General features: G+C 39.2%; 1 protein-coding gene across 8 annotated transcripts in view; it reads right to left on the reverse strand.

Annotated features, from left to right (window-relative positions):
* PATJ (PATJ crumbs cell polarity complex component) overlaps positions 1-25,793 on the reverse strand; it is a 368,893-nt gene that overhangs the window by 57,769 nt on the left and 285,331 nt on the right. The window lies entirely within an intron of this gene.

The raw sequence follows: 25,793 nt of genomic DNA on the forward strand, positions 1-25,793 counted from the left end.
GCATTCAAGGATTTGACATAAATGTGTGGCCTGATGAAGGGGGTCTGTCAGGCCTCATTACTTGGGCAGTGAAAGACAAGAACTTAGTGGAATGAACTAGCCCTAGAGGACAGAGCGTGGGGTGGGGGAAAGGGCATTCACAGATCTATGTGTAAAATAGATGTGGGCTCAAATCCGGACTCTTGGGCATCGTGTAATCTTGGGTAAATTAATTCTGGAACTCAGGATTCTGAACCACAGAATCAGGACAATTAGTTAAGATAAGTAAGGCTTGGTTGAGGAAAGTGTCTCATGCTTAATGAATGAAAAATTTTTTTCTTTGAATTAATAACCTTAAATTTTTTATCATCATAAAAATAACATATACAAAGTACCAATATAAAGGACTCAAGCAAAACTACGGGGTGTGGTGAACTAGAAAGGGACTGCCTCCTGCACCTGGCCATCAGTCCGGCTCCCCAGAAATAACCACCGTCAACTATCTCAGTTTCCTAAGGATCCTTCCAGATGAATTTGCACCTATATATCATATTCCAGGCTGGAAAATCCCATGGACAGAGGAGCCTGGTGGGCTACAGTCCATAGGCATCACAAAGAGTCAGACATAACTGAGCTGACTGAGCACCCAATTATTTATATATTTTGATAAGACTATTTAAAAAATATTTGACTGCTATGTTCATACAATTTTCCCCCCTTTTCCCCCTCATATTGATCAAGAAGTCAAGCTTTGAAATTCCTTGCCTCACGGATTTTCGTGGTGTTTCAGTTTCTGAAAACTGAATATACCAGAAGTCACTGGTTCTTTCTGCTGCTTATAAAACTGAAATGCAGGGCACTGAAAAGACGGTGGTAATGCAGGTGCTAGGTGTCCTGGCAGACTGTTGGGAGAGGAAAAGCACCTTCTTGTGTGTGCTTTTCTGGGTGACTTTGTTTTTGTTGGGGGTACAGTTGGTTTACAATGCTTTACAATTTCTGCTGTTCAATGAAGTAAATCAGCTGTGTGTATACATATACCCCCTCCCTCGTGGGTCTCCCTCCCCGCCATCCCACCCAGCGAGGTCACCACAGAGCATGAAGCTGAGCCCCTGCACCGTACAGCAGCTTCCCACCCGCTATCTGTTTTACATATGGTAGTGTACACACGCCAATGCCACTCTCCCAGGTCATCCCATCCCCTCCTCCCATTCCCATGTCCACATGTCCATTCCCTGTGGCTACCTCTCTATTCCTGCCATATAAATAGATTCATCTGAAAGAGATGGGAATACCAGGCCACCTGACCTGCCTCTTGAGAAACCTGTATGCAGGTCAGCAAGCAACAGTTAGAACTGGACATGGAACAACAGACTGGTTCCAAATAGGAAAAGGAGTACGTCAAGGCTGTATATTGTCACCCTGCTTATTTAACTTGTATGCAGAGTACATCATGAGAAACGCTGGGCTGGAAGAAGCACAAGCTGGAATCAAGATTGCCGGAAGAAATATCAATAACCTCATATATGCAGATAACACCACCCTTATGCAGAAAGTGAAGAACTAAAAAGCCTCTTGATGAAAGTGAAAGAGAGTGAAAAAGTTGGCTTAAAGCTCAACATTCAGAAAATGAAGATCATGGCATCTGGTCCCATCATTTCATGGCAAATAGATGGGGAAACAGTGGCTGACTTTATTTTTCTGGGCTCCAAAATCACTGCAGATGGTGATTGCAGCCATGAAATTAAAAGACGCTTACTCCTTGGAAGGAAAGTTATGACCAATCCAGATAGCATATTAAAAAGCAGAGACATTACTTTGCCAACAAAGGTCCATCTAGTCAAAGCTATGGTGTTTCCAGTGATCATTATGGATGTGAGAGTTGGATTATAAAGAAAGCTGAGCACTGAAGAATTGATGCTTTTGAACTGTGGTGTTGGAGAAGACTCTTGAGAGTCCCTTGGACTGCAAGGAGATCCAACCAGTCCATCCTAAAGGAGACCAGTCCTGGGTGTTCATTGGAAGGACTGATGCTGAAGCTGACGCTCCAATACTTTGGCCACCTCATGCAAAGAGCTGACTCATTTGAAAAAAAAAAAGACCCTGATGCTGGGAAAGATTGAGGGCAGAAGGAGAAGGGGACAACAGGATGAGATGGTTGGATGGCATCACCGACTCAATGGACATGGGTTTGGGTGGACACCGGGAGTTGGTGATGGACAGGGAGGCCTGGTGTGCTGCCATTCGTGTGGTCGCAAAGAGTCGGACACGACTGAGTGACTGAACTGAAGTGTATCATTTTTCTAGATTCCACATAAATATTTGCAAACGAAGCAACTGAGAAGGGATTCATCTCCAAAATCTACTAACAGCTCATGCAGCTCAATAACAAAAAAAACCCCAAACAATCCAATCAGAAAATGAGCAGAAGACCTAAAGAGGCATTTCTCCAAAGAAGACATAGATGGCCAAGGGGCACATGAAAAGATGCTAAGCATCATTAATTATTAGAGAAATGCAGAAAAACGCTTTTGAATGGAGACTAGAAATGGAGATTTGTGTGTCCCCTGAGAACTGAGGAATTGACACTGCCCAGTGTCCTCCCATTCCCTGCCACACCCACCCACGAACAAGTTGCAAGAACCTGCACACAATGGTCAAGGGCGGCAGACTCTAGGTGTAATGGATCCCACCTTGAAAGAAGTCCTGAGTCCCAAGCATCAGGGCCTGGAAGTGGCAGGACTTCTGAAGAGATCATCAGGCTAGGGCAAGTGTGGCTTGGTGATTACCAGGGTGAAGTGATGACAATGACCAAGGGTCCCCAGTGTCGAGGAGCTCTGTGACAGAACTAGAACCCTGACAGCCAATGGGCCTCCAAAAGGACTGACAATGATACTGCTTTAGTCCAGAAGCATTGAGACTCAGAATTAAATTTACTTGAAGTAAATGAATGAAATATTTCTTACAAAATATATAAGATAGGAAAAACCTCCAAATGGATGGCAAGGAGATCAAACCGGTCAATCCTAAAGGAAATCAACCCTGAATATTCATTGAAAGGGCTGATGCTGAAGCTGACGCTCCAATACTTCAGCCACCTGATGCAAAGGGTTAGCTCACTGGAAAAGATCCAGAGGCTGGAAAAGATTGAGGGCAGGAGGAGAAGTGGACGTCAAAGGATAAGATGGTTAGATGGCATCACTGACACTATGGACATGAGTTTGAGCAAACTCTGGGGGATGGTGGACAGGGAAGCCTTGTGTGCTGCAGTCCATGGGGTGGCAAAGAGTCCAACGTGACTCAGTGACTGAACAAGAATGAAACTTGCTTTTCAAAAAAAAACAAAACAAAACAAAAATGAGTTTCCTATGCAAATGCTGGAGAAGCAGTAAAAGAAAACCAGAGGACTTGAACCAGATGACCAATCTAGATTCCAAATATCTTTCCAATATTAAAGGCTTTCATTTTATCACCACACAGTTTTGAAAACATTTTTTATTATTATAACAGTTAGAGAGGCAGCGCCAAAGAGCTAGGAAAGGTTCCTTGCTCCAGACAATTTATATTTCAGACTCTGCACCAGCAAAAGACTTTAGGCCAATCTTTGTTTTAACTCTGACTTATGAAATTTCCAGACCCAGGGAGCATTTATACTGCCAAGAGTTTGTTTCTCTGCACTGTTTCAGGGGAACAATTTTGAGGAAATTTGCTAGGTCAGTGGCTTCAGGCCATCCCAACAACTGCCAAAATGACACTAAGGGACCATTTCCGTGAAGGTAGAAACTAATGCAGGATCCTGGTTATACCCTGTGTAATGCTGGTTTTCAAAGCTTGATGGCCAAACACCCCATTTTCACTGGATCTGGGAGAATCAGGCTGAATTCATGCTACACATGGCTTTTATAGAGCTGAATTTTCAGTATAAACCCCTTTGATCTTGGAACATTACAAAAGCCAAATGGGAAACTTCTCTTTGTTCATACTCAAAAAAAAAGAAAAAGACCCACTGGAGCTTTTATACAGTAAAAGCAGCCCGAATCCAAAACTCTGAGATACTTTCTGGGTGCTCAATGAACTGTCATACATAAAACAGATATGCTGTTAATAGGCTCAAATAAATGCTAAAATCACTTTCAATGGTCTGTTTTTGGTCCATGAGTCTTTCTGGATTGAAAACTCTCTTTCTTTCTATCAACTTGACTACTGCTGAGGTTTTAAATTTATCAGTGAAAACACAAGAAAATGTGAGACACTCTGACCTGATGATAGAAAAAGGTCACATTTCTTACCATGTGCCCTTGTGTACCCGAAGTGCTCAATGAAGCTGTGGTTCTCAACAGTTGTTTTAACTGGGGCTGATAGAGGTGAAAGGTAGAGATTACCAGCTCAATTACATATGTGGGCTAGTGAATCAGAAAAAAAAAAGGATTTCTTTTTCAAAACTTATACAGTTCATAGCACAGAACAGAATAGTAAAACAGATTTTGGTTTGGCATATTTTAGGCATCTATTTGACAAGGTTATATTAAAATTTTACTTGTTGATATTGCTTTGAAAAAAGTATGATTAGATGAAATAGTGGGTCATTGATGAAAGATTGACCTTTATTATGTCAAATGAAAATTTGGAGGTGATTATACACATGATTCTTATCTGCTCATTGTATTCTAATTTTAATGCTCTTGAGCTATTCAAGCAAAACTGTCCGTTGGCACAGTTCTGAGTGCCTTCTCCCCTACCAGCTGTGTACCTCCCCCCACTTCCTATCTTTGCGTATTTAAATAACATTGCATGTCAGCTATACTAAAGAACTTTGGACATCAATGTTATGCTTAACTTATGTACTCATCTAAACACTTACCCACAATGTTGTGATTATGGCTGGTAAGTGACATTCTTCAGAGCTAATTAATTTAGAATGTGTTGAGAAAAAAAAAAATCTGGGAGCAGCAATAACTGAAGAAAATTGAACTCATGAGCTTTTGTCAGAGAATTGGCTCCACACATTTTATATATTTACCAAGAGGAAGCTGACAACTTGTTATATCCTGAACTTGTTGCAGTGAAGATTTTGGTTGTGCAGGACATGAGTGCAATGGCAGGTTGTGCAGAATGGCAGATTCACACCATGCTCAAGCAGGCATCAGTCCCTTCCCAGAAGTAATTTCTTCCTTGCCTGGACTGAGTCACCTGATACCTGCCATTGTTTTGTCTGTCTGGTTCACTGTCTGCTTCCTGATTCAGCAGCCAGCGACATTGGCTCAGTGATTCTATCTACCAGTACCAATGACTTTTTAAAAATTGTATTGTTTATTTTTTGTTATTGAGCCCTCTGTGTTCTTCATATATTTTTTTTATTGTAATATAATTGCTTTCTAGTGTTGTGTTAGTTTCCATTGTACAGAGAAGTGAATCACTATATGTACACATATATTCCCTTCCTTCTTAGACCTTCCTACCACCTAAGCAACCTATTAATCATTTCCCTGTGGGTGGGTTTCTGGCTTTTGCTGAAAGAAGCTGTAGAGACAAATGATTATGAGCTAGGCCTCTGGAGTCAAACGTAGTCCAAATCCTGGTCCTGCTACTTCTGGCCATAGGAAAACTGTTAACCTCTCAGCTTTCTCATTTTATATGGTTTAAACAATATTACCTACACATAAAGCTTCATGTACAATGCCAGCACACAATAAGGAAGTGGTAACATCTCACTTATGTAACATCTGTGCCAAACAAGCCACACACTTTCCATTTGTGCCATTTAGTTCTCCTAACAACTAGGCAAGTTCAGTATTATTAGTCTCATGTACAGTTAGGGAAAAGAAGGCTCAGAAGGGTCAGGCATGACCAGGTCTTTGCAGCTTCTAAGGAGGAAAGATGAAATTGCAATTTGGGATGACTGCTTAACACCAAAGCCTGTGTTCCTACCACTATTGCAAGCTTCTCATCTGCTTTAATATTTTATTTTGTATTTGTCTAAAAACAAACTTGGGATTTTCCATATGGCATCAATTCTATTGAAATATTATCTCCTTCCTTCCTTCATCTTTTTAGTCCTCTTTCTGTGTACCTGTATTATTCACTGAACAATTTTTTCTATAGGAGTAGAAATTACTATTTCTCTATAATGTATCACATTAAATACAAGTGATAAATCAATGCTTAAAATAAAAAGGGTTCAATCCAAGACAACAGATTAATTTCTCTCAACCAATGGCAGATTTGAGAATCATTTATAGATGACCAAGATTGATATACATATATATTATATATATGTATATATATAAACTAATTTCCTCTTGGTAGTTGTATGACTTTCATTGGGACAATAGGAATTTAAGTAAGGTGGCCTGTTTACTTACTGCCTGAGATAAGATCAATAGTTTCCCCTGCATACTCTAAATTACTCATTTGACTTGCCAACTCTAGAGCCAGAGAATTTGAAACAGTGAGTTGTAGAGCCTCTCAAATAATGGGTTTCCCCGAAACAGAAGGAAAAGGCAAGATTTCAGAGACAGGAAAATCTCCTGCATAAAAACTTCTCTCTCACCAGCCTGTATCTGAAACATGTCTAACTTGGGGGGAAAAAAAAAATGCCTTTATTCCACAATTAGGGATAACCTTAAAAGAACAGACAGCCAGAAAGAAAGAGCTGGTTAGGGGATTTATCACATTGTTTAAGGAACCACTGTCCTAATGTCTCCATTCCTAAAAGAATAGTATTTATTTATTTTAAAATATATAGAAAATTCATACATGGTATTAGATCCAAAGTAATACACACTGAGAAGTTTCTCTTCAGCATCTGTACTTCACTCAATTTCCCTAACCAGAAACATACAGTAATAAGTTTCCTGTATATTTTTACAGTTATTCTATATATCTATATTTGGAAAGTACTAACGGCACAAAATGCTTGAAGGTTGTACCCTCTTTTAAGCTGCCTCCTTTGTTTCATGAAATTCTACTAGAGCCAGCCAAGAGTCACCTCTTCTTTGAAACTTCCTCTGACTCTCTTCCCTGGTTAAGCGAATCAACCTGTCTGGTGGTCACTACTATATCTTAGTATTATTGAAATTACGGTATCATGATGGCTTGTTCATAGACCTAGGTCCTATACCACCTCCTACCCTCAGCAGAACCCTTCCAGATGGGAACTGTTACCAACTCCTCTCTATATCCTGGTGTTGAGCTCAGGGTAAGCCTTCAATAAATGTTTGCTAAATGATTATCAAGAAGTTAGTTGTAGATAGAAAAAGGCATCAAAGTGACCCAGAAAGAGGAGGCTGGCAGGGTTAGCATGTCATAATCTTACTCTAACCCAAACAAATTTCTGATGGTAAAAGTGATACACAACCAAAATATCCATCACAAATGGATATTAAATCCATCTGAATTTCCAGAAGATTTACTTTAGCTTGGAGAGCAATTTTACAAAGCCAAGTAGGGGGACTTAATTATCACAGAGCCCCACAAAAACTGCAAACACCTCCGGGGGATTTAAACTGAACTGCTGGAAAAGAATTTCACAGCACGCAGTAACATATCCTTGAATAGAGTCAGAGTCATCAGACATTTCAGCCCATCAATCACCATTTTCTTTACTGTGTAAGCTGCCAACAAGTAGATAAATTAATTCATAAACACACCAATCATTCTAGCAGAAGAAACTTTTACTGTTGTCACAATAGGCCTATAACACTTAAAGAAGCCATGTGTTAGAAAAATTAAGGATCTCCTGTGAACTGAACCACCTTTGTACGGGTGAACTATTTCCACAGAATGACATTTTACAGTTTTTATTTCTAGATATTCAGTGGATTGTTTTAACAAGCATTTTAGGATGAAACTTTGATAAAGAATTGTATAACAGATATTATTATCAGGTTGGCCAAAAAGTTCATTCAGTTTTAAGTAATAGGACACATTTTTCATTTTTACCAAGGACTTTATTGAACACCATATTCACTGAACCAATTGGTCAACTCAATATAAACAACTGTATATAATATGGCTTAATTTTACTGCTTGAAGACACATTTTACTTAATTTTGATCACTCTAGAATTAAACTCAAACTTTGTCATACTCATAAAAGTCCCCATATCCACTCCTAAGGGACATTTTAACTACAGGAAAGTTTCATATTAAACTTCACATTTAGGTGGAAAATATATTTACCAATAATCCATAAAAATTTATTTTTTTCCTGCTTTATGGGAAAAAAGTCCCTCCTAATAAGAAAGCTCTATGAAGACTAAAAGAATAATTGAAAATGTTATATATAAAATGAGCATTTTTATTCCTTTGGCAGAAGTGATGGTTCATATCTGTGGCCTTAGAGGATTAATGCTCCTTTTAAATATCATTTAATAAAGTTCCCCTCTATGGCTGTCAAATTTCAGAAATCATACAGACATGTCTTCTATACTACAGACCGCCTTCTCAGCAGGAAAGTCAAATCAATGAGGGTGATAACACACTATGGGTAGTAAAAGGTGCAAACCAAAATTACATTAAACTCTATATTGAAAAACACATGTAGAAGTATTAAGTTACTAATTTGTGATGTCTATGGCCATTATAGAGTTCAAAAAGAATGTGTGGTTGAAACTGCTAAAGTATACCTCACTTTGAGCAAAGTCGATAGGCTCCAAACTGTATTAATATAAATACATGAAGGAATGTTTAAGAACATGATTCTTTTCTATTATAAATCCTTTGTGACCATATTCTTTAAAAACCAAGCTTTCCTATTATATTGCAACTAGAACGTGATTTGAACTTTGATGCAAAGGGAGGTTAAAAAAAAAAAAAAGGCAGTAGATTATGGAAGAAGGACCCAGAAATAAAATGAGTCAAATTTTCTGACAGCTCTGTAGTAGCCAATTCTGCAAGAACCACTTTGTTCATGACACATCATTTTCACTAAAGCACAGTGCTGAGCTACATGACTTTTAAAGTCATTTCAGCTCTAAAACTTTAGACCTTGATGAACCCAGCAAAGCAGAGAAAGCCTTTGTTTTACACAGATGCTTAGGCTTTGGCTAGGAATAAGAACTCCTTCTAAATGATAGACCAGAAGAATCCCAAATCTTATAGGCTAAGAGAGATCAGAAAGATGGGAGCTGGATCATAGTGTATTAGTTATCTATTGCTGCAAAACATAGTGGCTTAAAACGAAAGCTAACCATTTGTTTGTTCATAATTCTGTAGGCTGAAACTTAGGGCTGCGCTCAGCTGGACAGTTCTGCTCTATACTGTGTTAGTTGGGCTCTCCTGTAAGTTTGCAGTTAGGTTGGCTGAGGCTTCAGCTGGGATGGCTGGGTCACTCCTCCTCCAAGTGCTGTCTCCATATGGTATGTTTTCCTCCTGGGAGCCAGTCCAGGCTTGTTCTCAAGGTGGCAGTATTTCAAGAGGACAAGAGCTAAGCAGCAAATCTTCTCAAAACCACCTGGAAGCCACACAATGCCACTTTCATTACTACTGGCCAAAGCAAGTCAACGGGTCAGCTCAAATTCCATCTGTAAAGAGCTGCACAAAATTTCTGGTCAATTTTATCTACTATAGACTTAATCAAGTTGACCAAAGGACTCTTGCAGCCTGTAAACAATGGAAGTGAAGTTGCTTAGCCGTGTGCGACTCTTTGTGATCCTATGGACTGTAGCCTACTGAGCTCCTCTGTCCATGGAATTTTCCAGGCAAGAGTACTAGAGTGGGTTGCCATTTCCTTCTCCAGGGGATCTTCCCAACCCGGGGATCAAACCCAGGTCTTCCGCACTGTAGACAGACAGATGCTTTACCCTCTGAGCCACCAGGCAGCAACATATATGGTGGAGTGGTCCTGGCTATGGCCATAAAAACCTGTGTTCAGATTTTAGCTCTGCCACTTATCATAACTTTGTGGTATTTCTATTAAGTTAGTTAACCTTTCTGGACCAGTATTTTTATCTCTGTAAAATAGAACTCAAATCCTACCTGCTAGAGTTTGAGGATGAAATAAGATTATATATGTACCTGAGCTAACAAAGTGTTGAATACAACTTAGCGACTTGAAAAAAATGTCAAAGTGTCAGCCAAATTTAGATGTTAAATAACTGCTAATGAGGGCTCCCAGTGCATATATGTATAAGATTTAAGAGGCACATCTGGTATATGAAGGACAAAATATATATATATGTCAGACTGGTCAAAATTCATGACTCTAAGGATGAATGACACCAGTCTTGGCTCATTTTTTTAATTTCTAATTTTTCTGTTATATTGGTGATCCTAGAAGATAACTGATTGTTTCTTTTCAAGAAAGGTTATGCAACAAGGATATTTCAGGTTATTTTTTTCTCAAGTCATGGACTGTTCAGGGCTAAGTTCAATGGACCATCCAAACGCCAATAATATATAAACCAGATTACAAGAGTCCTGTTCCCAAATATCTATTTTTCTATTTCACTCAAGTTGAAACATATTTTGTGTGGATTCCATATTTGCAAATTCCCCTACTTCCCCAAATAAATGCTCTCGGTGCACTCATGGTAATTTGTGGATATAAGCAGAGTGGTAAAAAATTTTAGTTGCTAGATTCACTTGTTCACAGCTGAGGTATAACAAGGCGACATTATGCTTTCTTGTTTCAGATCTCAGACCGGAAACAAGCTTCCTTTAAATAGTCTTTTTTAGTGCCATGTGTTTTGCATTTTTGTGCTGTTATGGGCCTGACCAAGAAAATACATGTGTTAGACAACGTTCGTTCAATTATGAGTTATAGAGCTGTTTGCCATTCAATGTTAATGAATCAACAATATGTAGTGAATAAAGTATCTTTAATCAGAACACATATAAAACAAAGTCTCATCTGTTAAAAATGTTGTGACCAGAGGTTGGAGGAGGAATCTAACCCTGTCCTTCCTCTAGAAGTAATGGTTTAGTATTCATTAATTCAGTGTTTGCTGTGTCTTTATACACCATAATTACCATGAATAACAAGAATTGACTGTACTTCCTCCTTTTCCCTGGTGATACTTCACTACATCAACACTGAGAAGCCTAATGTGAAACCTGGTAAAAGTGGAAAGGCAGACAAATGCTATCTGTATTAGAGATGGCAGGACTCACGTGGACAAAGGCAGTCCTCTGCTGTTCTTGCTACACTGAGGCAGTGGGTTGGAATCCGAGGCTGGAAGAATTAATGTACTTTTCTTATGCTGTAGCATGTATTATCACGCTTCTACTCAGTGTGTTTTGTGGATCTATATTTTTTGAACCAATTACAAGGTAAAATGCAAAGATGATTCAAGACAAGTTGAAAAGTAACTAATATTCCCCACTTTCAACAGACCAAGAATTTTTCCCTTCTTTGATGCAAAAAGAATTTTTCCCCTTCTTTGACATGCCCTCATTGATTCATAAGAAGCAAAAAGTTAGGAGGTTACTTTCAATATCTCATAAGGCCATGCAGGACCCAAGGCAGAATATGGTCAATAATTTTCATAGTTCTTTAAGACAATTTTTTTTCATTTTACTTAACAATTTTATAATTTGGCAAACATTTAATATACTGCTTTCCCACCATAGATACAATAAGATTATTATTTACAAAGAAGTATAGTATTTGTCAAATTGATGCAGCTTTGCTTGCCAACTTCAAAGAGTGAATATATAACTGTTTCTGTTCAGAGAACCTGAGAGGGTTATAGTTTTACAGGGGAAGCCAGCAAGAGTCAAAGGAACTTTTCTATTATTCTTGGAATCACAGTTTTTAAAATCTGGATTCTCTATTCTGCTCACTTTTAAACAGAATTCACTACACAGGTTTTCCAAGAATCTCAGAACAGTCTCCATAAAACTGCTACAAAAGGAATGAAGAGTCTATTTACATCCTAATCTCAATTTATTCATCTACTCTAATACACTTGGGTAGGGTATGAAGATTTGTACCTATCAAGTCTTTCCTTCAAAGTGAAGGAAAATGGATCACAGTGTTCAGTACCTGTTATTTTGGAACACGGATATATTCTCAGGTAATAAGCTATAGACAACAAAAATAATCATTAAATCAGCAATAGAGAGAAAGGTTCTTTTGACATAAAAAGCAAGAGTAAGGATTAAATGATCGGTTACACATCAAGCAATAACACCAGTCTGTGTGTGTGTGTGTGTGTGTGTGTGTGTGTTAAAGCAATGGACTAGGTAAGCTATCCTAAGCTTTTGACATAAAAAGCAAGAGTAAGGATTAAATGATCGGTTACACAGCAAGCAATAACACCAGTCTGTGTGTGTGTTTGTGTGTGTGTGTGTGTTAAAGCAATGGACTAGGTAAGCTATCCTAAGGCTCAAACTCAAGGATTGCAAATTCTTGCACACTATTTACAGATAACTAAAATGTGGAATGAAAATCACAGCAATAAAATAGCTAACAGAAGAATTTCTCTGAATATACAAAAATGTTTCACATTTTAAGACTTTGAAACGCTTTCTCTTCAAGCTCAGAAAAGAAACTGCTTTATATTTACTTAAAATGGAGTTCCTTTGCCAAGTCTGATTTAACAAAAAGTTGATACTCATCAATATGAATATAATTTTTCATACTGAAATATAGGTTTAAGGAAATGGGATAATATTTGCATTAAAGTTTATAAGTCCCTATAGTTCCATCTGGTACTTATTTATCTAAATTTTACTCAGCTTGCATAATATTTTTGCTTATGGTCATATTCTTTAAGATCAGAAATGCCCAAATCTGGAAATTCGGAGGCCCTATTCGTTAACATTCTTTCAGTGTGATTCATAGACATTTTGCAAACTTTGCTTTGATTTAAAATAAAACTAAGGTAATAAGATGTTTTGTATAAAAATATATGACTTAAGCAATAACAATAAAAGGAACTTGGCTTTAGGGGATTATACGCCAAAGCAAACCACACTCCTCATGAAATAGACTATGCAAAGTTCATTTGAAGGGGAATAGCAAAATAAAACACTTAATCAAATATAAAATAGCTTTTTACTCTGCTTACTTTAAAAAATATCTAGTGCTTTAAGTTGCCACAGTCCTACAGTTAAACAGTCAGAAGCTGTAACAGCTAAACAATGGCAAGTGACATGCTGAAGTCTTAAACCAGGTCACTTCAGAACCTGACACATGGTTACAGCTAAAGGACAGATATTCTTCACTTCAGTTTCTAGATGGAAGAACTTTACCACATAATATCCAAATGGAAGAGTTCTTCTACCATGATGCTTCTTGCTAATGTATCTCTGCCCTAGAGAACTTATGTTCAATAAGAATGAATTAAATTGGTGCTAAATCAGAAAGTGAAAAAAAAGTACAGGTGTAGGAGAGAAATTACAAATTCTGAATATGACATTCCCAGTCCTTTTTGTCATTGTTTGATTGCTAAGTTGTGTTCCACTCCTTTGTCACTGCATGGACTGTAGCCCACCAGGCTCCTCTGTCCATGGGGTTTTCTAGGCAAGAATACTGGAGTGGGTTACCATGCCCTCCTCCAGGGGTCTTCCTGACCCAGGGATCAAACCCGAATCTCCTGCATTGCGGGCGGATTCTTTACTACTGAATGACCTGGGAGGCCCAAGAAAGACTGTTGTTGTTTAAGAATACCTAAATTTTACAATCTGTCCTGGAATCCACTGACCTCATTTACAACAGGATGATACCAAGAATACTGCTCTAGTCTATTCGTATTCCTCTTGCAAAGAGATAAGCTACCTTCAGACCCAGAGGAATACCAGTATAGCAACTAGGACTTATATTTATGAACTTTCATTTGCAAAAGTGACAACAATGACCAGTTTCCCTAAAACAAAACAACAGCACAATAATTATAGAACCTTATTCTCTAGTTTAAAAAACTTAAGACTCCGAAGTTTTAAGAAATTTGTGAGATAGGAATGCAAATGGTGGGAGGAAAATGCATTTTCTTATATTGTCATCATTTTGCAAAAGAGAGTTAAAATGGTAAATGTTCCACCCTGATTAAAAAACAAAGCCTGGAACTTCCCTGGTGGTCCAGTGGCTAACACTCTGCATTCCCAATGCAAGGGGCCAAGGTTTGATCCACGGTCAGGGAACTAGATCCCACATGCCACAACTAAGACCTGGCACAGCCAAATAAATACATCTTAAAAAGCAAAAAAACAAACAAAAAAGCCTAATACTACTAATATTCTTGCAGAGTGGCTGCCTGCGCTTGTCAAAATATTCCCTGAGATGGGGCATTCACTATTCCCAGGAAGTTCATTCCATCTTTGTTTGATCAACTGATGCTTAGAAAGTTCTTCCTTAAAATAATGTGAAGCCTGTTTTTCACTGAGTCCCTTGGGAGCATCTGAATTGTTCTCATCCTCCATCTACAAGAAGATAAAGTTCTGTGTTTGCAGAAAGTCATCATTGTCCTTTCTGGTCTTCCCTTTTGCAGTCTGTTCAATTATTCCTGAAAAAATGTGGTTTCAACAATATTCTTATCAACCACATAACTGTGCCCCCAAATGAACAGAATACTCTAGCTTATAGTTAAAACTGGTCAGAAAAGCACTCCAGACAGATTTAACAGTATGTGCAAAAGCTTTGCATCAAGAGGGAACAAGACTCATTAAAGGAACTAAATGAGGCTGACATGGCTGGAATTCACAGTGAGTGTGATGAGGCCAGATGGAGTCATCTATTTAAGTGCACAAGGCAATATATGGTGGAACTAAAGATACAAAATAAAATAAAGCAGGCCTGTTCTCAAGGAGCTCAGAGTCTGGTGGGTGAGATGGATAACTCCCTTTTTGAGGTGGAGGTTGATGACACAGAGTGGTAGAGCTGGGAAGGGCCCAAATACTGTGGCTTTTGAGTCAGATCATCTGGTTAAACTCCAACTGGACCAACCCTTGGAGAAGTTACCTAACTTATCTGTATCTTGGCTTCCTCACCTATAAAATGGAGATAATGCTACTACTTCTCCTATAGGGTTGTTGTGAAGAGTAAATGAGATGATATTTATTAATTATATATTAAGAACAGTGCTGTAATCATTTTTTAAAAGCTTGATGCTGAAAAACAAATAAGTACTTATCTGGAAAGAGTCATGCTTCTCAGTATTCAGGTAACATACTAAAGATACACAGATGAAGGGAGCAAAGGATCTACTTGAAGATAATATGTTTAATAATAATAATTGCTGAACTCAATGTAGACGGGCACTGGGAAATTTTCTTTATATTTTTTTTATGTTAATTAATCTCCATACTAGCCTTAAGAGGTAGATTTGGTCATCACCACTATTTTACAAAGGAAGAAGCAGATTTAACTTAGAAAGTTTCTCTTGTCCAAGGCCCCACAGTTAAAGATCTGGGATTCTGATACTGTAGAATTAGCATCATTACCCTGCTCTTCTTCCTGTTAGGCTTAAAAGAAACATTGTCTATAGTCTGGGACCTTTAACAATGGTACTCAGGGAAAGAAAAATAGAGAGTGAGGTTCCTGGAGAAACTTACCTTCATTTCACTTCACTTGCTGGATCCCAAACACATAGTTCAAGTCTGCCAACACCCTTTTATTTTATCCCCCCTCTGGCTGTGCTATGTGGCATGCAGGTTCTTAGCTCCCTGATCAAGGATCGAACCCACATCCCCTGCAGTGGAAGTGTGGCTTAACCACTGGACCGCCAGGGAAGTCCCAATAGCTAAGGAAGGGGAAGGACTTTCTTTCTTTCTTTCTTTTTTTTGCCAATACTCTAAAATATTTTTCTTTCTCTTCTCTAGAATTCCCAAGGCTGATAATAAAATAACCCCAGTTAATGACACCAGAGAGCTACATTTTAGTTTTTATAGGACACTGCAAATAAAACTTCTGATTAGTAAGCAAACATTTCTGATGCCCAAGAGATTCAGGAATAGGTGTTAGCAAGTATACGAGGCAAGTATCATAAGAGGTAAGAGTCCTTGGTCTTTCATTTGGAAGAATATGCCAAGTCTCTGAGCCACAAGATTTCATGCAAATTTGCTACTCCAAGACCAAAAAGGGGGCGTGAGAGAGACAGGATGAAAGGATGGCTAGATAAGATGGATGGAGGTAATTTTAAAAATAGGAATTAATCTACTGTCTCTTTTATGTAATAGGTCTTCTCTGGCTTCCTGGTTGCATGTCTCCCTCAAATTCTTATGTTGAAATCTTAGTGCCCCTCCTCAGAGGAGGCAGGGCCTTTGAGAAGTGATAAATAAGGTCATGAGGGCAAAGCCCTCGAGGATGAGTGCCCTAATAAAAGAGGCCCCACAGAACTCATGTGTTCCTTTCTCCATGGAAAGATGAGAAACCTGCAGCCCAGAAGAGGGCCCTCATCCTACTGTGCTTGCACCCAGACTTCCAGCCTCCAGAACTGTAAGAAATAAATTTCTGCTGTTTTTAAACCACCCAGTCTGTGATGTTTTGTGACAGCAGCCTGAACAGACTAACGGCACCTGCTTATGAGAAACACACAAAAAAACTAGCCTATATTGATTAAATCTAGAAAGTTCATGCAACAGTTTTACTTTCTTCTACTTTCCAGAGAAATTTCCTGTTTTAAAAGTCCCTATCAGGGTTTTTCATTAAAAACATTAAAGGCAGTAGAATCAACTTGAACGAGTGTGTGAGCTCTTGAAGGGCAGGGTTGCTTCATTCAGCTTTGCATCCTCAGCAGTAAGCAAAGGCTAGCCTCTGAGCACATATGTGCTTCCTATCACACAAGAGCCAGACTCCCCAAAAGCAGACCTGGGAGCACATCATATGGTTCAAGCAGCAGAGACAAAGGTTGTCAAGGAAGATTGGGTCCAGGTGTGCTCATAAACCTTCCCAAAGGGGTCACCTTCAGCATTACCTTGGTATTTTAAGAGGTCTATTTAGATGGCTGGCTGCAAATACAATGCGATGCTAAGTGAGCTTTCTCTCTGTGATCTCAGAAACCATTCGTCTTGGCTCCAGATAAACTATTTATAGCAGATAGAACTGATGTGGTGTCAAGACCAAGTCCCAGAGGCTTAATACCTCTAAAAATGGCAAAAAATATCTGTTGGATACACAATAAAGAGGGCATAGAAACCTTAATTGGGAGGGCTGGGGAAAAGCCTTAAGAAAGTTCACCAGCCCTTACAATATGCTAGCACCAGAGCTGAAATAAGGAAGTGTCACATAATCAAAAGTCCAAAGGCAAGAACTTCTGTCAGCAGATCTCAACATTGTCCTTGATTCCTTTCTTGCGGTCTCCTCTTTGTTTGCTGACTGCCTGCTGGCTGGATGCACTTCCTAGGACCTGATCTGATAAAGTGACCTGCAGTGTCAATTAGCTGGTATATCCCATGTGACCTATGTCAAAATTTGGAGGTGGGGAAAGGAAAAAAGATACTTGTTGTGGTAAACACTGGGTTCTTTGTTAAAGCACCTTCCACCCTCCCCCGCCGTTCAGCCTCACCAAAATAACATGCCAATATATTACCTGTGAGTCAAACTTACAGCTTTTGATGAGGTATCTGAGGTTAGGAAATAAAAACTGTGTCTCATTTCTCATTTTTAAGTGGTGCTTATCCTTCCAAGGACAATGGGATTTAGAGTCTCAGAAGGCAGAACCATATATTATGAACCTCAAGATGCTCTTAAAGACTTTTTTTTTGGCTGCCTCATGGTGGCAAGAGAAGCAGAGAATAGTATTTCTCAAACAGCCTCCCAAACAGGATGCAGGAGGTACTGTCAAGCCGTGGAAGCCCTCAAGCTAGTGACCAGCAGCACAAACATACACAGTATTTAAGATCCAAAAGCAGACAGGTATATCTAACCAACCCTCAAAAAGCAAAAAATCTAATTGATGACAACAAAAGAGGAAGGAAAATAAAAACAAATTAGCCAATAAACTCATTCAGTTAGGTCAGATATGCTGATGAAAGTCTTCTAACCTCCTCTGGTAAATCTAGTTTCTGTCTTATTTTAAGCAGTTATTAAGAGATTCATATTTACAAAAAATAAATCAGAGGGCTAATTTTTCTTTATGTAAGAATTCACTGAAGAATTTCCTTAATATGTAATTTCTCTGGTTCATTTCAAATATAACTTTATACCAATTTCAATTTATTTCCTATTCAAGAACATCTGTTTGGAAAAGTGAGGCAATAAACTATGAGAAGCAGACATCCCAAATGTTCATGGTCAACCAGCACTTTCTGAAAACCACCCCAATAATCTCAGTGTATGATATATATGTGGATGGTCGACTATCAGCTCCAAGATCAGCTCAGAAGAGATCATGGAAGTTGGAGAAGCCAGGGAGGCCTTGCATCGGGGACGGGAGGAGGTAGGGACTCTTAAGAAGAAGCGGCAAGGTGTAGAAAGAGAGCAGGTTGAGGGGAGGTGAGCAGAGGCTGAGAGGCTGGAATGCGTATGTGGGTCTGGGTAACTTCCGGTCCTTTGTCGGTGGTGTGTTACCTCCTGGGTACAGCAGGAGCTCACTGGTGGTTGGAGGGATAGCCAAAGTGTTTCTGTGGACTATCCAAAGGACAGATCACATATGACTAGAAGGCATCATTAAAAACACAATTTGAAAATGTAACCTAGGAGGAGCCAAGATGGCGGAGGAATAGGACGGGGAGACCACTTTCTCCCCTACAAATTCATCGAAAGAACATTTGAACGCTGAGCAAATTTCACAAAACAACTTCTGATCGCTAGCAGAGGACATCAGGCGCCCAGAAAAGCAGCCCATTGTCTTCGAAGGGAGGTAGGACAAAATATAAACGATAATAAGGGAGTCAAAAGAGCTACGGACGGAGACCCGTCCCGGGAAGGGAGTCTTAATAGAGGAAGTTTCCAATCACCAGGAAACCCTTGCACTGGCGGGACTGGGGGAAGTTTTCGGCAATCTAGCTGAGAGGAAAAATTAAACAAGGCCCACAGATTACGTGCCTAAAAGCAACTCCCAGCAGAAAAGTACCCCAGACGCCCGTACCCGCCAGCAACAAGCGGGGGCGGAACGGAGAGGAGCGGGCGGCATTGCTTAGGGTAAGGACCGGCCCGAAGACCCTGAGAGCAATCGGAGGGAGCTTTTTTAAACTGTGGGATAGCAAGGGTCAAAATTAACCAGCCCGAACACACTGCCAGCAGTTCGCAAAACAAAGGGACTGAGAAACTCCCGAGTAGAGCCGGCCCACCCCCGCTGGAGGTAGGAGGCAGAGGGGAGAGGAAAAGGGCAAACTCAGCCTCTGAGAAGCCACCCCCTCCCACACTGCAAACAGGCCCCCGGTTCCTATCTAAAGACCTCCTGAGATCCGACTGGCGGCGCGCGCTGGGGCCACGGAGGGAAAAAGCGCGCCGTACCCGGGGAGAGTGCGCCCAAGCCTCTGGCTGCCTGGGCCGCTCGACGCGGAGGGAAAAGGCGCGCCGCACCCGGGGAGAGTGCGCCCAAGCCTCTGGCTGCCTGAACCGCTCAGGCCGGGGAAGGCACAAAACGCAGGCGCAACCGAATCCGCGCTTTTGTGGAGTACCCGAAAACTGGAACCGCACTCAACGCAGAGCCCGCTCCATATAGAGCAGCCGGGAGCCTGAGCAGTGTAGATGGGGAAAGCACTGACACCCGTGAGCGGGGCAAACCCAGTGTGGCCGGAACACGGTGAGTGCTATCCACACAGAGCGATATCTGTCTGCAGCGCCCCACCCTCCCCGTAGCAGGACTGAACTGAACTAGCGAACCTAAATAAGAGATCACCTCCGCCCGCCTGTGTCAGGGCGGAAATTAGACACCAAAGAGACGGCAAACAGAAGCCAAATAAACAAAGGGAACTGCTTCAGAAAGGACAGGTGCAACAGATTAAAATCCCTGAAGGTAACACCGACTACACCATAAGGGGCCTATAGATATCGAGAAGTGTAAGCTGGAAAGAGGAGCTATCTGAAATTGAACTGAACCTACACTGACCGCAACAACTCCAGAGAAATTCCTAAATATATATGTATATTCTTTTTTAATTAAAAAAATTTTTTTTTCTTTCCTTTTATTTTTTATTTTTTCTCTTTTATTTTCTTTTAAAATTCCCTATTACTCCCCCATTACTCCTCAACTTTCATTTTCATATATTTTTACGATTTTTTTAATCAGAGGAAAAAAAATTTTTTTTCTTTTTTTTTCTTTTTGTTTTTCTCTCCTATTTCCTTTTAAAGTCCTCTAATACTCTTCTATTATTCCTTAATTTTCATTTTCATTTCACTATAACCTTGCCAAAAAGAGAGAGAGAGAGAGAGAGAAACCCTATTTTTAAACCGAACTTCATATACATTTCTAAATTTTTTTTTGTTTTTGTTTTTAAATATTGTATTTCAAAGAGTCTAACCTCTACACTAGATTTTTAATCTTTGTTTTTCAGTATGTGATATAAATTTTGGACATTTAAGAATCCAATATTCAGTTCCCATTTCTATTCAGGAGTGTGGTGATTACTCTCCCACTTTTGACTCTCTGTTTTCTACCTCAGAACACCTCTATTTCCTCCTTTCCCCTTCTCTTCCCAATCCAACTCTGTGAATCTTTGTGGGTGTCTGGGCTACGGAGAACACTTTGGGAACAGATAACTTCGTAGATCTGTCTCTCTCCTCTTGAGTCCCCTTTTTCTCCTCCTGCTCACCTCTATCTCCTTCCTCCCTCTCCTATTCTTCATGTAACTCTGTGAACCTCTCTGGTTGTCTCTCACAGTGGAGAATCTTTTCACCATTAACCTAGAAGTTTTATTATTAGTGCTGTGTAGTTGGAGAAGTCTTGAGAGTATTGGAAGAATAAAACTGAAATCCAGAGGCAAGAGACTTAAGCCCAAATCCTGAGAAAACCAGAAAACTCCTGACTACACGGAACATTAAGGAATAAGAGACCATCCAAAAGCCTCCATACCTACACCAAAACCAACCACCACCCAAGAGCCAATAAGCTCCAGTACAAGACATACCACGCAAATTCTTTAGCAACGCAGGAACATAGACCTGAGTGTCAACATACAGGCTCTCCAAAGTCACACCTAACACATAGACCCATCGCAAAACTCATACTGGACACTCCATTGCACTCCAGAGAGAAGAAATCCAATTCCATGCACCAGAACGCTGACACAAGCTTCCCTAACCAGGAAACCTTGACAAACCAATCGTCCAACCCCACCCATTGGGTGAAACCGCCACAATAAAAAGGAACCACAGACCACAAGAATACAGAAAGCCCACTTCAGACACAGCAATCTAAACAAGATGAAAAGGCAGAGAAATACCCAACAGCTAAAGGAACATGAAAAAAGCCCACCAAGTCAAACAAAAGAGGAGGAAATAGGGAATCTACCTGAAAAAGAATTTAGAATAATGATAGTAAAAATGATCCAAAGTCTTGAAAATAAAATGGAGTTACAAATAAATAGCCTGGAGACAAAGATTGAGAAGATGCAAGAAATGTTTAACAAGGACCTAGAAGAAATAAAAAAAAGTCAATTAAAAATTAATAATGAAATAAATGAGATCAAAAACACTCTGGAGGGAACCATGAGTAGAATAACAGAGACAGAAGATAGGATAAGTGACTTAGAGAATAAAATGGTGGAAATAAATGAAGCAGAGAGGAAAAAAGAAAAAAGAATCAAAAGAAATGAGGACAACATCAGGGACCTCTGGGACAATGTGAAACGCCCCAACATTCGAATCATAGGAGTCCCAGAAGAAGAAGACAAAAAGAAAGGCCATGAGAAGTTACTCGAGGAGATAATAGCTGAAAACTTCCCTAAAATGGGGAAGGAAATAGCCACCCAAGTCCAAGAAACCCAGAGAGTCCCAAACAGGATAAACCCAAGGCGAAACACCCCAAGACACATATTAATCAAATTAACAAAGATCAAACACAAAGAACAAATATTAAAAGCAGCAAGGGAGAAACAACAAATAACACACAAAGGGATTCCCATAAGGATAACAGCTGATCTATCAATAGAAACCCTTCAGGCCAGAAGGGAATGGCAGGACATACTTAAAGTAATGAAAGAGAATAACCTACAACCTAGATTACTGTACTCAGCAAGGATCTCATTCAGATATGAAGGAGAACTCAAAAGCTTTACAGACAAGCAAAAGCTAAGAGAATTCAGCACCACCAAACCAGCTCTTCAACAAATACTAAAGGATCTTCTCTAGACAGGAAACACAGAAAGGTAGTATAAAATACATGAACCCCAAACAACAAAATAAATGGCAACGGGACCATACCTATCAATAATTACCTTAAATGTAAATGGGTTGAATGCCCCAACCAAAAGACAAAGGCTGGCTGAATGGATACAAAAGCAAGACCCCTATATATGCTGTCTACAAGAGACCCACCTCAAAACAAGGGACACATACAGACTAAAAGTGAAGGGCTGGAAAAAAATATTCCACGCAAACGGAGACCAAAAGAAAGCAGGAGTCGCAATACTCATATCAGATAAAATAGACTTTCAAATAAAGGCTGTGAAAAGAGACAAAGATGGACACTACATAATGATCAAAGGACCAATCCAAGAAGAAGATATAACAATTATAAATATATATGCACCCAACATAGGAGCACCGCAATATGTAAGGCAAATGCTAACGAGTATGAAAGAGGAAATTAATAGTAACACAATAATAGTAGGAGACTTTAATACCCCACTCACAACTATGGATAGATCAACTAAACAGAAAATTAACAAGGAAACACAAACTTTAAAGGACACAATGGACCAGCTAGACCTAATTGACATCTATAGGACGTTTCACCCCAAAACAATCAACTTCACCTTTTTCTCAAGTGCACACAGAACCTTCTCCAGAATAGATCACATCCTGGGCCATAAATCTAGTCTTGGTAAATTCAAAAAAACTGAAATCATTCCAGTCATCTTTTCTGACCACAGTGCAGTAAGATTAGATCTCAATTACAGGAAAAAAATTATTAAAAATTCAAACATATGGAGGCTAAACAACACGCTTCTGAATAACCAACAAATCATAGAAGAAATCAAAAAAGAAATCAAAATATGCATAGAAATGAATGAAAATGAAAACACAACAACCCAAAACCTATGGGACACTGTAAAAGCAGTGCTAAGGGGAAGATTCATAGCATTACAGGCCTACCTCAAGAAACAAGAAAAAAGTCAAATAAATACCCTAACTCTACACGTAAAGCAACTAGAGAAGGAAGAAATGAAGAACCCCAGAGTTAGTAGAAGGAAAGAAATCTTAAAAATTAGGGCAGAAATAAATGCAAAAGAAACTAAAGAGACCATAGCAAAAATCAACAAAGCTAAAAGCTGGTTTTTTGAAAAAATAAACAAAATTGACAAACCATTAGCAAGACTCATTAAGAAACAAAGGGAGAAGAACCAAATTAACAAAATTAGAAATGAAAGTGGAGAGATCACAACAGACAACACTGAAATACAAAGGATCATAAGAGACTACTACCAGCAGCTCTATGCCAATAAAATGGACAACTTGGATGAAATGGACAAATTCTTAGAAAAGTATAACTTTCCAAAACTGAACCAGGAAGAAATAGAAGATCTTAACAGAGCCATCACAAGCAAGGAAATTGAAACTGTAATCAGAAATCTTCCAGCAAACAAAAGCCCAGGACCAGATGGCTTCACAGCTGAATTCTACCAAAAATTTAGAGAAGAGCTAACACCTATCTTACTCAAACTCTTCCAGAAAATTGCAGAAGAAGGTAAACTTCCAAACTCATTCTATGAGGCCACCATCACCCTAATTCCAAAACCAGACAAAGATGCCACAAAAAAGAAAACTACAGGCCAATATCACTGATGAACATAGATGCAAAAATCCTTAACAAAATTCTAGCAAACAGAATCCAACAACATATTAAAAAAATTATACACCATGACCAAGTGGGCTTTATCCCAGGAATGCAAGGATTCTTTGATATCCACAAATCAATCAATGTAATACACCACATTAACAAATTGAAAGATAAAAACCATATGATTATCTCAATAGATGCAGAAAAAGCCTTTGACAAAATTCAACATCGATTTATGATTAAAACTCTCCAGAAAGCAGGAATAGAGGGAACATACCTCAACATAATAAAAGCTATATATGACAAACCCACAGCAAGCATCACCCTCAACAGTGAAAAATTGAAAGCATTTCCCCTGAAATCAGGAACAAGACAAGGGTGCCCACTCTCACCACTACTATTTCAACATAGTTTTGGAAGTGTTGGCCACAGCAATCAGGGCAGAAAAAGAAGTAAAAGGAATCCAGATAGGAAAAGAAGAAGTGAAACTCTCTCTCTTTGCAGATGACATGATCCTCTACATAGAACACCCTAAAGACTATACCAGAAAATTATTAGAGCTAATCAATGAATACAGTAAAGTTGCAGGATATAAAATTAACACACAGAAATCTCTTGCATTCGTATACACTAACAATGAGAAAACAGAAAGAGAAATTAAGGAAACAATACCATGCACCATTGCAACAAAAAGAATAAAATACTTAGGAGTATATCTACCTAAAGAAACAAAAGACCTATACATAGAAAACTATAAAACACTGATGAAAGAAATCAAAGGGGACACAAACAGGTGGAGAAATATGCCGTGTTCATGATTGGAAGAATCAATATTGTCAAAATGGCTATACCATCCAAAGCAATCTATAGATTCAATGCAATTCCTATCAAACTACCAACGGTATTTTTCACAGAACTAGAACAAATAATTTCACAATTTGTATGGAAATACAAAAAACCTCAAATAGCCAAAGTAACCTTGAGAAAGAAGTATGGAACTGGAGGAATCAACCTGCCTGACTTCAGACTATACTACAAAGCCACAGTCATCAAGACAGTATGGTACTGGCACAAAGACAGAAATATAGATCAATGGAACAGAATAGAAAGCCCAGAGATAAATCCACGAACCTATGGTCACCTTATCTTCGACAAAGGAGGCAAGGATATACAGTGGAAAAAAGACAACCTCTTTAACAAGTGGTGCTGGGAAAACTGGTCAACCACCTTTAAAGAATGAAACTAGAACACTTTCTAACACCATACACAAAAATAAACTCAAAATGGATTAAAGATCTAAATGTAAGACCAGAAACTATAAAACTCCTAGAGGAGAACATAGGCAAAACACTCTCTGACATAAATCACAGCAGGATCCTCTATGACCCACATCCCAGAATTTTAGAAACAAAAGCAAAAATAAACAAATGGGACCTAATGAAACTTAAAAGCTTTTGCACAACAAAGGAAACTATAAGCAAGGTGAAAAGACAGCCCTCAGATTAGGAGAAAATAATAGCAAACGAAGCAACAAAGGATTAATCTCAAAAATATACAAGCAACTCCTGCAGCTCAACTCCAGAAAAATAAATGACCCAATCAAAAAATGGGCCAAAGAACTAAACAGACATTTCTCCAAGGAAGACATACAGATGGCAAAAAAACACATGAAAAGATGCTCAACATCACTCATTATCAGAGAAATGCAAGTCAAAACCACAATGAGGTACCATTACACGCCAGTCAGGATGGCTGCTATCCAAAAGTCTACAAGCAATAAATGCTGGAGAGGGTGTGGAGAAAAGGGAACCCTCTTACACTGTTGGTGGGAATGCAAATTAGTACAGCCACTATGGAAAACAGTGTGGAGATTTCTTAGAAAGCTGGAAACAGAACTGCCATATGACCCAGCAATCCCACTTCTGGGCATACACATCGAGGAAACCAGATCTGAAAGAGACACGTGCACCCCAATGTTCATCGCAGCACT

The sequence above is a fragment of the Odocoileus virginianus genome, chromosome 5, assembly GCF_023699985.2.
Source record: "Odocoileus virginianus isolate 20LAN1187 ecotype Illinois chromosome 5, Ovbor_1.2, whole genome shotgun sequence".
Lineage (NCBI taxonomy): Eukaryota > Metazoa > Chordata > Mammalia > Artiodactyla > Cervidae > Odocoileus > Odocoileus virginianus.